Raw genomic sequence first — 13,955 nt, 5'->3', positions numbered from 1 at the left:
GACTTCTTACTGCAAAGAAACTAAGAGTATTTAAGTCTGTTGGTAAACCTGTTTTGCGCTTAACTGATTCATAAATTTGCCATCTGAAGAATTCTGTTGTAACAGTTCACAATCGGTTAATACTTAGTCTTCACTAGAGGTTAAGGTGTTTCTTAGAGTACAAAATTCTGCTAACTGTAAAACTGATGGAAATAAAGGAAGCAACTCTGCATGTGGGAAAGTAGGAGAGATGTAAGAAAGATTTAAGGAATGGAAGTACATTTTATTGAAGGGAAAAGTAGGTAATTTGTCCTAAAGGAGCTGGTTGTTTGAAAGGAAATGGCTTGGGACAAAATCTGAATGCAAAGGAAAGTAGAAGTTTTAGAAGGGAAATCTTCAGAAAAGGAATTTTAGTTATGGGCAGGATGGACTAAGATTGAAATGAATGGATTTTAAAGGTACATTGGTGTAAGACTGAAATTCTCTCAGTTCAAAAAGGATCAAGTTTTCTTAAATTAATTGATCTGCTGTTAAGAAAATGTAAATGGTGGGGGGTGGGGTTATGGACATTGGGGAGGGTATGTGCTAAGGTGCATGCTGTGAAGTGTGTAAACCTGGCGATTCACAGACCTGTACCCCTGGGGATAAAAATATATTATATGTTTATTTAAAAAAAAAAAAAAGAGAGAGAGAGAGAAGAAAAAAAAAAAAAAAGAAAATGTAAATGCTTTTTTCTCTGCCTGCCCCGAAAACCCAGTTTCTATGTTTTGTGTTATCGGGTGTTTAACATCCCTAATTATATTTAGGCATGTGCTTTAAAACTTTGTAAGATTTTAGCAAATGTTGACAAGATTTAAGTTGTAAATCTCTTGAACTCAGGCTTTTCCTTGGTATGCTAAGTTACTCATGAAGTACTGCTAAACCAACGATAAACCTTGGGTTACATTTGGGAAAATGCTATAACTATTCTAGAGACTCTATGCACTTCCTAAAGTTTAAATGTGTTGAGAGATCATCACTTGATATTGTAATTATGGAAATGTTATGTGTCACAGAAATAACCTGATTTCCTTGCCAGCTAAATGTCTCATCAGCTCTAACCATATCCATTCTGAGTTTTTGTCATTTATAATTGTTTTAATTCTCTTGTAAAATGAGTTTTATCTTCAAGGAGATTCATGTAAAGGACTTTCAGGACAAATACAGATATTTGATATACTTGAAAATCGTAAAACTGAAATGGGTAAGAATTTCCAAAACTAACTGAAGTAAAGCTGCATTCCGCAGATTTAGTAACGTGGGACTAAATGAACTAAAGGATTATAGTGTTGTGTCCCTTAATGTTTTGTCTTATTTTTTTAATAGATTTTATTTATTTATTTGACAGAGATCCCAGGTCGGCAGAGAGGCAGGCAAAGAGAGAGGTGTAAGCAGGCCCCGCGCTAAGCAAGAGGGCCCGATGCGGGGCTCGATCCCAGGGCCCTGGGATCATGACCCGAGCCGAAGGCAGAAGCCTTAACCCACTGAGCCACCCAGGCACCCCTGTTTTGTCTTATTTTAAACATTGCTGGTTCTTTAATGTTTGCTCTTCCAGACTAGGGATACTTTTTCTTAAGTTATCTGAAATTTACAGAGAGGTAAAAGTATTGATTTGTAAACAAATCAAGGCATTCAACTTTTCTCTCTATCTGAACCCTCTGAAAATCAGAAGGTCTCAGTAAGTATTCTTTCTTCCATGGCAGTCGGTCATTTGCATAAGTTCAATAAGAATCTGTTCTCCCTGTAACAGGACACCATTGGAAACATGGGTTATTTTACCAAGGCTTTGACTGGAGTGTCCTATTTGAGAAAGCCATGCAAAGACTCAGATATGACCAGACAGCTTTAAGGAACTAAGGTTGCCTTTATGAAACCTGGAGCCATAAAGCCCCTTGGGAGTGTTGGCCTGATGCCTTGCTTTCAGAGTTCCCAGCAACCTCACCAGGTGAGTGAAGAATGTCACTTCCTGGCAGGATACTTTGGGAACCTCAGGAAACAGAATTGGCCCAGATGGACAGGTATTGCAGGCATGCCTGATGGCAAGTACGTGGCTTGGCTTCTGGCTCGGAGAGGCTACTAAAAGTTCAACCTAGAGATTCCTTATAAGAAGTTCCAGCAAAGCAGATTCTAAAAGGACCTATATGATCACACTCACTGTTCTTGCTGAGCTCATGTAAATAATAGGCCAAGTTTGTTAAAACTGGACTTGTTTCTCAAATAATTAGTCCTGATTTGACTATCTCTGGAAATGAGGGTTATTTTAGAGAGAAAAATTATGTTTTAATAACACACCTTTATGGATGTTAAATTCTAGATTGGATTGTCTTTAAATGTTTGTTTACCTAAGCTAAGCAATTTGAGGTAAACTTCAGAGAAGTTGCACAATAGCTTTTTTAGTCAATCTTACTATTTTGTGGGGATATTAGCCGAAGCCCATGGCACATGATTGACCAACTGGAAAAATGGGATTGATTCCCCTACAGTTGTATAATTATCACCTTGTATGTGGCTGGAATAATGAAACTGCCTAAAAGCCAGCATGCCACACTCCATAGGATTAACTGTGGACTTGTGGCGATAATGGATGACTCCACTTTCTTTATGATTGGATTGGATGACGCATGGGGACTCCCCTTATCTCTTGACACGTTTTCTCCCACTTGCCAGTGATCCTCTGTAATCAGGATATTGTTAAGCCTGGACCACTCAAAGGGCTTCTTATTGGTTTCATCCCATATTTATCCTAGAAGCCACCTCTGTTGAGGTGTAATTGCAAACAGATGCTTTAGCGAAGCATAGGACAGCCCTCCTGGTAAAAAGAGCCTCGAAGCTCACGATGGGACAGTCCCTGACTGTAATGACTTCACCTCAGGTCCAGATTTGTCTTAGAAGCCAAAGGCCACAATGGATGATGGAGGCCGACTTCTTAAATACTGGGCTATACTTACAGATCGGCCAGAATTAATACTTCAAACTTGTCAAACTTTAAACCTAGTTACCCGTATGCCTGAAGCTGACCACTGTACTACTTTCTCTATAGAGCAAAAACTATTCGGAGGTTATTGATCTTGCTTACTCTGGTTGGCCAGATTTAAGATGCCCCTATTAAAAATACAAGTGACAGTTGGTTTACTGATGGCAATAGTTTTCATAAAAAGAATAAGAAAAGCTAGGTATGCCATAGTGCTCACTAGCACTTTGCAATTGCCAAAGCCTTAAAAATAAACATTAACACTGAATCCAAATATGCCTTCCTGATACTCCATGCCCATGGAGCTATTCGGAAAGCAAGGGGATTGCTGTCAAGCCATAACTCCCCAATCAAATATGGGCCTAAGTTACAAAACCCTCCTTATCGCTATACTAAGGATGGCATATATCAAATCTGGGATACATATTTGTGACTCACACCCACTATTGGACAGCTCAGTCAAAAGGCGGTTTAATGCCGGGAACAAAGAAATCATACGTATGATACTTGGGCAAATAACACACGACATCTAGGATGGCTATCAATAGAAATGTGTTCCCAGATAATAGTACTCCAGGCTACTGACTGGTTTGCTGCTGATTGGGTAAGGCGACCTGGCATTGGATGGTCAGCTCCAAACGGAGCCCACTGGATATGTGGAACTAACCTGTGGCCCTGCCTTCCTCCAGGGTGTATATAGGTCGCTGTACTTTAGGATTTGCCTGGATTCACGGGCGCATTACTAAAACCATCAGCACTCCAGCTAATTTCCCCAACGTAAAGCAAAGATGGACACGATCTGCTTGTAAATGGTATGATCACTTGACGTCCATTTTTGCTCCATCTGTGGGACTAGAGGATGTCATTTGGCATGTAAAAGCCCTTAATCAATACACTACAGAGGCACTCAGTGATTCACTAAATAGGATCTCCTTACTTAATATCGAAGTCTCACAGATGCACAAGGCAGACCTACGAAAGAGGAAGGCCTTAGATGTCCTGACACAGCACAGGGTGGCACATCGCAGTTATCAAAGCAGAATGTTGTGTGTACATCCCGGACAAGCACAAAAATGTGACAGGACTAATAAAAGATACGGATACCCAGATTAAGGCTCTACAAGATCCTTCTCTCTCTCTCAGTGAATGGTTAAATTCCTGGTTTGAGGGAGGACTCTGGCCAACAATTAAAAATCTCCTTTCCGGGCTTCTCATTCTTACCGCCTTATTAATCTCAACATGTTGCTTTGTTCGGTGTTTCTCTACTTGGTGCCGAGACTCCATTGCTGCAATGATTCCACCACGACAGATGATCCTGACCACGCACAGAGACACTTCAGTGTCAGCGTTGGATTCAGCTGCCTCCGCCTTTCGCAAGTCCCCTACACATTCCTCAACTGATCAATGTTGACCCGAGTCGGTAGGGACAGCTCTCCGCCCCTATTCAGCAGGAAGAAGTTACAGAAGATGAGACCTTCCACCTTCAACTACCTTAAAGATTTAAGGGTCAAAATTGTTCAGGGGGGAATGATGAGGGAGCAGGAGGCTGACTGAGGACAAAGCAAACGCTGGCACCTTGCACCCGGTCTCCACCCGCTCCCCTGGGTAATATGTGTAACATTCCTCAGGCACCCCTGACCGCCATAAAGGAGAAACAAATAGTTAACTTGCAGAGATCACAATCCTGCAAGACAGGAATCTCCCAACTCTCTTGATGTTAATGGCTTGCTAAAAGACAACATTGGTCTCCTGGCACCTTGTAGGCCCTCTTTAGCCTAGGAAAACTCCGTTGAAACCTCCCTTTCCCTCACCTTCCCGTAACCGCAGGGTACTTAAGCTGCCATCCCTCACAAGCCGGGGCAGCAGCTCTTTGTGCCCACGGGTCCTGTCCCCATTAATAAACCACCATTTTGCACCAAAGATGTCTCAAGAATTCTTTCTTGGTCATCGGCTCCGGACCTCAGCCCACCGAACCTAGGTGAGCTAGGTTCTAGAACTTCATCAGGGTGTTTTGCCTGATTTAAGAGAGGAGCCAGAAAGAGGAGTTTAATTATTAATTGTTTATTAATTAATTCACCGTAATTATTAATTACGGTGAATTAATGAATTATTAAGAAAGTACAGACTGAGGCAAAATGGAGGTCAAAATGGAGACAGCTGAAGTCCTGTTTCATCTTCCCCTTTTTTCCTTTGCTGCTTGGTCCTGTAGTGAGGGAGTGTATTCATTTTCTTTTGACGTATAGCATAGTACAAGTAATTTAGCGGCTTAAACAACACCCAGTTACCGTCTCACAGTTTGTGTAGGTGAGCAGTCTGGGTACTTGGTCGCTGGACTTAGTAGCTGGAGATGTAAAACATCTCACCAGATCATCTCATCAAGATGTCAGCTGTGGCTACAGTTTTTATCTGAGGTTTAGAGTGTTTTTGCAAGCTCAGTACTTGTTGGCACAGTTAATTTCCTTGAGGCTGTAAGTCCCTCCTTTTGCTAGCTTTTGGTTAGTTGACCACGAGTCCACACAAGCAGTTCCCATATGATTATGGTTACTTGTATTCAGACAAGCAGGAGCCAGTCTCCTTGACTTCCTCCATCTGGCCTTTAAACTCTCCTGTAAGACCCTTTTTTAAAGCTCATCTGGTCCCGTCAGACCCACCCAGGATAAGTCCCTTTTGGGCCATTCCACTGATTAGGGACCTTAAATACATATGCAAAATCTATCTGCCTTATACAACCACTGGAGTGATGGTATCCCATTCTATTGACAGGTCTCCCCACAGTCAAAGAGAGCGGGATTTATAGGGTGTGGGTCATTGAGGGTTCTTCAAATTTGGTCTGCCATGGGGAAAGAAGTCTTTTTACTTTTGCCTTTTTAGAATCTGGATATACGTAGGAGCAGAGCACAGAAGGAGAGCAATAACCGATGTGACAAGTTTCCTTATATGTCTTTAAACCTTTCCTTCCCATATTTCCTGGTATCTCACTTTAAGTGCCTCTATGAAAACATTTTATTGCATTTAGAGGAAATTAAAAACTACAATTATAGTAAACTTTAGGTAATAAGAAGGGCAATAGGAGATAATGTAATTATCATTATTCCTTGATACCTATTGTTTTAGCCATTTTATTATTTTTTTAAAAGATTTTATTTATTTATTTGACAGAGATCACAAGTACGCAGAGAAGCAGGCAGAGAGAGGAGGGAAGCAGGCTCCCCGCTGAGCAGAGAGCCCGATGCTGGGCTGGATCCCAGGGCCCTGAGATCAGGGCCTGAGCCGAAGGCAGAGGCTTTAACCCACTGAGCCACCCAGGCGTCCCTAGGAATGAATTTTATCAAGAGCAGAATATATGTTTAAAGTTACCTCTTTGAGTAAGTTCCTAGATAAAATGACAGATGACTGATTTTTCCTCTCATAAAAATGGGGTTACAGAGTACAAAACCCTGGTTAATCTACATTTTTAAGTTATGGATATTTAGTATTTTTACTTTTTAATAGGCTCCATGCCCAGGTGGGGCTTGAACTTAGGACCCTTAGATCAAGACCTGAGGTGAGATCAAGAGTCAGACGCTTAACTGAGTTACCCAAGCGCTCTATTTAGTATTTTATTTTACAAATGTAAAGGAAGCATGGGGTAGGAGAGAGAAAACTAGTGAAGGGCTAGAGACCTCTGAGTTTTTTATAGTTCTACCACTAATTAGCTATGTGTCTTTGAATCATTATGTCTCTGGACCTCAGTTTCTTCATTGTAAACTTAGTGTCTTGGACCTAGTTTCCAAAATTCCTGTAAGTTTTTTGTACCTACTGAAATAATCAGGAAATCAGCTCTGATCGGATAATGCAGAGGTTTTTATTTGAAAGTCTTTAATTTTGAAAATCCCAAGTGCATTTTCCAGCAGGCTTCTTTTGCCTTTGATCTCCCATTGGTTATTAGAAAAATTTGTGCTTTCTCCTAGCTGGTAAGTATTGAGACCAAAATGTTAATATTTAGATAGTATTTATAGCTTTTGGTGCCAGCTGTGGGTGTGTGTTTGCTGCTTTATTTGTTGAGAAAGAGGTAGATTAGCAAGTGTTTTTGTATAATTTTATTTATGGAGAGTCATTCATAATGTATTGAAATCTACAGTAAGCCTTACACTGTATAGATGAAGACATTGTTGCTCTGTGTACAGAGAAAGCAATTAATGATTCAGAACTTAGGTGATACTTTCTCCACAGGTCCTTTCCTGATAACCCGATTCCTCATTCTTTCCTCCTCCTCCTTTCCTGATACTCAGGATTGGTTTGAGTGCTCTTCCGTTGTGTTTTAGTGGTAATGCTGTGCCAGGGCTGTTAGGAATGTGGAATTGGAGCTCTACATAAAGGTACCTGGCGAAAAGAGTAGGTGGCAGCTGAAATCCAGATTTTATTCTGCTTGACAGACTCCCCTTTTGCTTTTTACTTTTTTAAAAATTCACCTGTCTAGAGGAGGCCTTTTCCCCTCATTCTTATGAAAGAGTCTGTGTATGCTAGTGTTACTGTACCACTAAGACCATTCTGTAGTTTTTCTTTTCGTTTTTTTTTTTTCTAGCGGAGTTTTATAGTAGATAATAAGTGCCTTGAGGTGGTTTGTGAAGTGAGCAAATACTTCCTGAAGGTGAATTTTGGAAGAAAAGTGAACGTTAGCTAGTCAGTGGTATGGTGGAGATAGGAATGCCATTTTAAGTGAATATAAAGGAACCAGGTTGTGATCTAGTGTGGACCAGTGGGTTCTCCAGGTGTGGTCCATGCACCAGCAGTGTTGTTATTATCTGGGAGCTCGTTAAGAAATGCATGTTCTGGGGCCCCTGGGTGGCTCAGAGGGTTAAGCCTCTGCTTTCAGCTCAGGTCATGGTCTCAGGGTTCCGGGATCGAGCCCCACATCGGACTCTCTGCTCAGCAGGGGGCCTGCTTCCCTCTCTCTCTCTGCCTGTCTCTCTGCCTCCTTGTGATCTCGTTTGAGAGGCACTACTATAGCCCACTTGTTGATGAAGCATTAGTTTAGTGTGTGTTCAGAGCATTGGTTACCTATGGAGGAGTGATTAAAATACAGAGCTGTAAGTAGTGATGAGAGTTCCTAGTGTGCCAGACTGAAGAGTTTGAACTTTGTCTGTAGACCAGTGGCTGCATATTAGAATCACCTGGGAGCTTTAAAAATTTAACAGTGGCTTGGATCTATCCCAGATCAGCTCACACCAAATCTCTCAGTTTCTGATGCATAGCAAGGTTGTGTGCTATGTAATTGTCAGATTTGGTTACTGATTATAATAGTTTATACGTTTATTGAGGATGTGTCAAATACTCTGTTAAGAAGTATAAAGTAGTTAAATAGCACAGCAGTCTTACTTTGGTATGTTCCCATTTCACAGATGAAGTAGAGAGGTTAAGTACCTTTTCCCAGTATTACTTAGCTGGAAAGTGGTAGGTTCGAGTCCAGTGTTTTTTGTCTCCAAAGTCTAATCTCCTAAAGCAAATCTTTTATTATTTTTATTTATTTATTTTTTTTTCTTAAAGTTTTTAAAATTTATTTATTTGACAGAGAGAGATCACAAGTAGACAGAGAGGCAGGCAGAGAGAGGGAGGGACGCAGGCTCCCCACTGAGCAGAGAGCCCGATGTGGGACTCCATCCCAGGACCCTGAGATCATGACCTGAGCCGAAGTCAGTGGCTTAAATCACTGAGCCACCCAGGTGCCCCAATATTTTAATTTAATTTAATTTTTTATTTTTCAAAGATTTATTTATTAATTTGAGAGAGAGAGAGAACGAACAGGAGGGGCAGAGGGAGAGAAAGAATCCCAAGCAGACTCTGTGCTGAGTACGGAGCTGTCTGTAGGGCTTGATCCCATGACCCTGACCCTGAGATCACGATCTGGGCTGAAACCAAAGGTTGGAGGCCCAACCGACTGTGCCATCTTGGTGCCCCCAAAGCAGATCTTTTTTAAAACCAGGGTTCATGAACCTAGATTGGAAAATATCACATCTTTATCTTCATTAAGCTGTAAGTGAGGTTTGGCATTTTGATGATTTTGTATGTGAGCAGCAAATCACAATTGTGCTAATAATAATGCCTGTGCTTTTGTTATCAATAGAAATAAGTATTTTCATATGAAATTACAGATGTCTCAGATGTCCCTAAAACCAGTTATTATAATCTGTACTTTAAAATCAGGCTAATTGTTAGATGCAGCTGTAGATCTTTTATTTACTGTGTTACAGAAGCTTATATTACTATGTCACAAATTTGCTTTTTTAATTTGTTAATAATTAATGCAAAATGATTAATAGTTAATTCCTTTTCTAAGAGTGGTACCATTTGCTGAGAGAGAGTTTAGTGGGTAGCTTGATGTGTAGGGTGGAGAGGGAATGCGAATATCCACTTGTTTGGTTGTCTCTCAGAAAGAGATCCTCAGAGGCCCCCGGGTGGCTCAGTGGGTTGGACCTCTGCCTTCCGCTTGGGTCATGGTCTCAGGGTCCTGGGATCGAGCCCCACATCAAGCTCTCTGCTCAGTGGGGAGCCTGCTTCTCTGTCTTCCTCTGCCTGCCTCTCGCCCTGTTTCTGCTCTCTGTCAAATAAATAAAATTTTTAAAAAAGAAAGAAAGAAAGAGATCCTCAGAGATACTCCCTTCTTTCCCACTCTGTTTTGACTTATTAAATAGGACTGAACCTCAAGTTCTTCATTACACATCAGAGTTAAGAGATTAAAAAATGCTTTGGGGGGTGCCTGGGTGGCTCAGTGGGTTAAGCCGCTGCCTTCGGCTCAGGTCATGATCTCAGGGTCCTGGGATCGAGTCCCGCATCGGGCTCTCTGCTCAGCAAGAAGCCTGCTTCCCTCTCTCTCTCTCTCTGCCTGCCTCTCCGTCTACTTGTGATCTCTCTCTGTCAAATAAATAAATAAAATCTTTAAAAAAAAATAAAAAAAAATGCTTTGGGTCTAGAATGCTTTTTTTCTAAGAACCGATTAAAAAATTAGAGAAGAAAATGATACGCGTTATCTTACCAGGCACTTTTTCTTTTTTTAAGATTTTGTTTATTTTTGAGAGAGAGAGAGAGCACGCGTGTGCGCGCACGTGCATGCATGTGCACAAGTGGGGGGTTGGGGGAGGAGCAGAGGGAGAAGCAGGCTGCCTGCCAAGCAGGGAGCCTGATGCATGACTCAGTCCTAAGACCCTGGGATCATGACCTGAGCCAAATGGAGATGCTTAAGGGACTGAGCCACCCAGGCACCCTCACCAGGCATTCTAACTGTCCTGTGGTCTGATAGTGTTGTTCAGTAGAACTTTTTGCAGTGATGTATATGTTTTGTATGTGTGCTATCTGGTATGATAGTTATTAATGAAGGTGATGCAAAGAAGCAAAATAGTATAATAGTAGTTAACAGCAATATAATAATACTAAGTAATAGCTACTAGGTTTTCTTAGATATCAGACACTGTTCTAAGCATATTAATATGTTAAGTTATGTAATTCTTCAAGGTAACCCTGTGAAGTGGGTACTATTGTTAAGTCTCAGCTTGTAGATAAGGAAACCGAAGCACAGAGAAGTTCATTGATTTTTTTCAAAGGTCACATAGCAAGTAATTAGCAGAAGTAGGATTCAGATCTTGGCAGTTGGGCTTCCTTTATGCTCCTTGTAATATACTCCGTTATCGCTTTCCTCAAACCCACAGACACAAATACAGAATAGTGTCCGAAACAGATGTTAGAAGGAATTTAAGATAAATAATTTTGTTCTAAATATTGTGTAATATTTTATAGTCTTTGCCCTTCATTATTGAGTCTAATCATGAAGTGAATTTACTATTTTATTTCCTATAAGTAGACTTGGGTTAGATGTAGTAGTAGGTTATTTTTAGTTAAAGAACACTGATACTGTTAAACAGCAATTTAGATCCCCCCCAGGTTCATTTGAAGTTCGGTTCGAAAATGAATATTAATATGGTTATTCTATTTACCGACACTAATTGCAGTGTATTTCGGAGGTAATTTTGTGATGAATTTTGGTTTTGTTCTGTGGATATTTAGCTTTCTCTAGTCGGTGTGTATGAATAACTAAAGCTATGTTACACCCAGTGTGTTTTGTCCATGGAGGTCCAGAATACGGAAGATATCTTTTTTTTTTTTTTTAAAGATTTTTTTATTTATTTATTTGACAGAGAGAGATCACAAGCAGGCAGAGAGGCAGGCAGAGAGAGAGGAGGAAGCAGGCTCCCTGCTGAGCAGAGAGCCCGATGCGGGGCTCGATCCCAGGACCCTGAGATCATGACCTGAGCCGTAGGCAGCGGCTTAACCCACTGAGCCATCCAGGCGCCCCAAGAATAGGGAAGATATCTTTTAGGGACAGAGTTCTCTTCTAAACCATATTCAGGGCAAACTGGTGGTAAAGTGAGAATAAAAGGGGCAAGAGACGTGGCTTTTTTTGTGGTGCCTGATTGGTTCAGTCAGTAGAGCATGGGACTCTTGGTCTCGGGGTTGTGAGTTCAAGCCCCACATTGGGCATGGAGCATACTTAAATCGACAACAAAAGGAAGTGGCAGTTTTCGTTTATCTGCTGTAGGCATTGTGCTTGGTGCTCTACATACGTAGCCATCATTTATCGAATATGGGCTGTTTATCACACCTTTCTAGTGCTTTAGGTTTATTACATATGACATTTAATCTGACATTAATCCCTCAGAGAATATGTTGGTGAAGCTATTTTACCAATGAGGGCTTCGTTAGGTTCGTCCTTTCCCTTCCATTCTCCTCCCCTCCACTTCAAGGGGAGACGATGGTAAATACAGGTGGGGAATGAGATGGAAGTGGTGCTGAAGTTATCATTGATGTCAACCCACTTGGGTCTTAAGGTTCTCCAGTTATAAATTTGTTCGTTTCATTTTGGCTAGATATTAGAAATAAGATAAGGTGTTTGTGCTCCTGTGAGAGACAGTCAGTAATCAAGTAAACGTAATCATATACTGATTATGCTATATTGATGCTTATATTAATAAGTGCTGTAAAGGGAATATGTTAGTTACTGTGATGGGTAATAATGGGATACATACATACATATAGTCAGGAAAGGCATTTTCCAGGACATGAAATTTAAGCTGAGACATGCACAGAACTGGGCAGGAGTGGTCCAGGCACAAGGAAGAGCAAAAGCAAAATTTCTTTTTTTTTTTTAAAGATTTTATTTATTTATTTGACAGAGAGAGATCACAAGTAGACAGAGAGGCAGGCAGAGAGAGAGAGAGGGAAGCAGGCTCCCTGCTGAGCTGAGAGCCCGATGCGGGACTCGATCCCAGGACCCTGAGATCATGACCCGAGCCGAAGGCAGCGGCTTAACCCAGTGAGCCACCCAGGCGTCCAAAAGCAAAATTTCTATAGCAGAGAGGGCTGTGGTATTTAGGAAGTGAGCGAAGGCCATAGTGACTAGAGGGAGCATAGTGCAGGGTGTTAGTGGCATCCCATGAGGCTTGAGAGGGAGACCAGAGTCTGGATTGGGTAGGGTGTATTTGGGTTAGTAAGGGCTCTAATGAGTGCAGATTTTGTTACAGGTGAGAACGTATTGGAGAGTTTTCAGCCGAAGAACCACTAGAGAACCACTCTAGTTCAGTGGTTCTCAGCAGGTAAATATTTTGTTTCCCAGAGGTTATTTGGCAACATCTGCAGACAGTTCTGGTTGTTACAACTGGGGGTGATGGTGTATGCTGTTGGCATTAGTGGGAAGAGGCCAGGAATGCTGCTGAACACTCCCCAGTGCCCAGGATGGCCCCCTACAATAAGGAATTGTTACCCCCAAATATTAATAGGTTGAGAAGTTACGCTCCAGCTGCTGTGTGAATATGAGATTGCAGTGGGGGTAGAATGGAGTGGAGAGGGTTAGTTGTATTGGTGTCCAGGTGACAGGTGATAATGCCTTGGACTAAGGTTGTCACAGGGATAATCATGACATGTGTTCTGATTCCCTGTGTTGTTGTGGGGGTAGAGTAGGCGATGAGGGAAAGGGAGGAGTCAAGAATGATTTCCAAATTTCTGACTTCAGTAATTGAGCGAATGGTGGTGCTATCCTAAGATGCAGAAAATTGGAGGGAAGACCAAGAATGAAGAGTTGTGATTTTTAAATTTGGTTTGATATTAACTATGGGTGACATACAGAGGAAGTCATGAGATGCTTTAAGGATGTAGCAGCCAGCATGTATTTGATCTTTATTAAACCTTGCAGGTTATAGTTCAGCCTTCCAGGCTAAAGGTGAACATTTCTTGACTTTCATTACTCATCGGTACGAAGCAAGAGGAAGACCAGAGCAGAAGCCATTTGTGACTAGACCAAAAGGGACCTTTTTAAGTGATGGAACTATCATAAGTGGTTCATGTCAACTCATATACCTCTCATATATTTTCTAGCTATGGTAATTGTCTGAAATGTCTAGTAGACTTTACACATTTATATGGCTTTGAGGAGAGCTTTTAATTGTGAAATAAAGCACATAAAATGGGTCACACATAAATGTACTATTGAAATCAACACATGAAATTCTAATTTGTTCAAGGACCGGAACATTGTCAGCACTGAGGAAGCTCCTCCACTGCTTGCCTATTTGCATTAAAGCTGCATCCCTTTCTCCTAAAGGAACCATTAGCCTGACTTTTATGGTTATAATTTTCTAGTTTTGAAAAAGCATTTCTACCTCCTAAGTCTGTATCTCCAAATGCTACATAGTTTGGCTCTGTCTGTTCTTGAGTTTCATGTAGATAGAACCACTCTCTGTTGTTTATGTATTGTTTCTTTCATTCAGTAGCACATTTGTAAGATCTGTGGATCTATAGTTCCCTTTTATTACTTTAGTATTCAATTGTGATTTTACCAGTTTATCCATTTTACTGTTGATGTTTATTAGATAATTTTCAGTTTCTGACCATTACAAATAATGCTTCTTAAAACACTGCTGTGTTTAACACATGTTTTTAA

At 41.1% G+C, this 13,955-nt stretch overlaps 1 long non-coding RNA gene across 2 annotated transcripts; it reads left to right on the top strand.

Moving 5' to 3' along the window:
• The first annotated feature begins 918 nt into the window (after positions 1 to 918).
• LOC125090309 (uncharacterized) lies at positions 919 to 10,061 on the top strand. Of its 2 annotated transcripts, XR_007124289.1 has the most exons (4): positions 931 to 1,063; positions 3,848 to 3,850; positions 7,554 to 7,557; positions 10,051 to 10,061. It is a non-coding gene; the product is annotated as an uncharacterized LOC125090309 (long non-coding RNA). The 2 variants fall into 2 exon arrangements; XR_007124290.1 differs by lacking the exon at positions 3,848 to 3,850 and having other exon boundaries at positions 919 to 1,063.
• Positions 10,062 to 13,955: the final 3,894 nt, after the last annotated feature.

This window comes from Lutra lutra, chromosome 18 (genome assembly GCF_902655055.1).
Source record: "Lutra lutra chromosome 18, mLutLut1.2, whole genome shotgun sequence".
NCBI classification, from domain to species: Eukaryota; Metazoa; Chordata; class Mammalia; order Carnivora; family Mustelidae; genus Lutra; species Lutra lutra.
The sequence above is the reverse complement of the archived record's forward strand: the minus strand, read 5'-3'. Positions and strand labels throughout refer to the sequence as shown.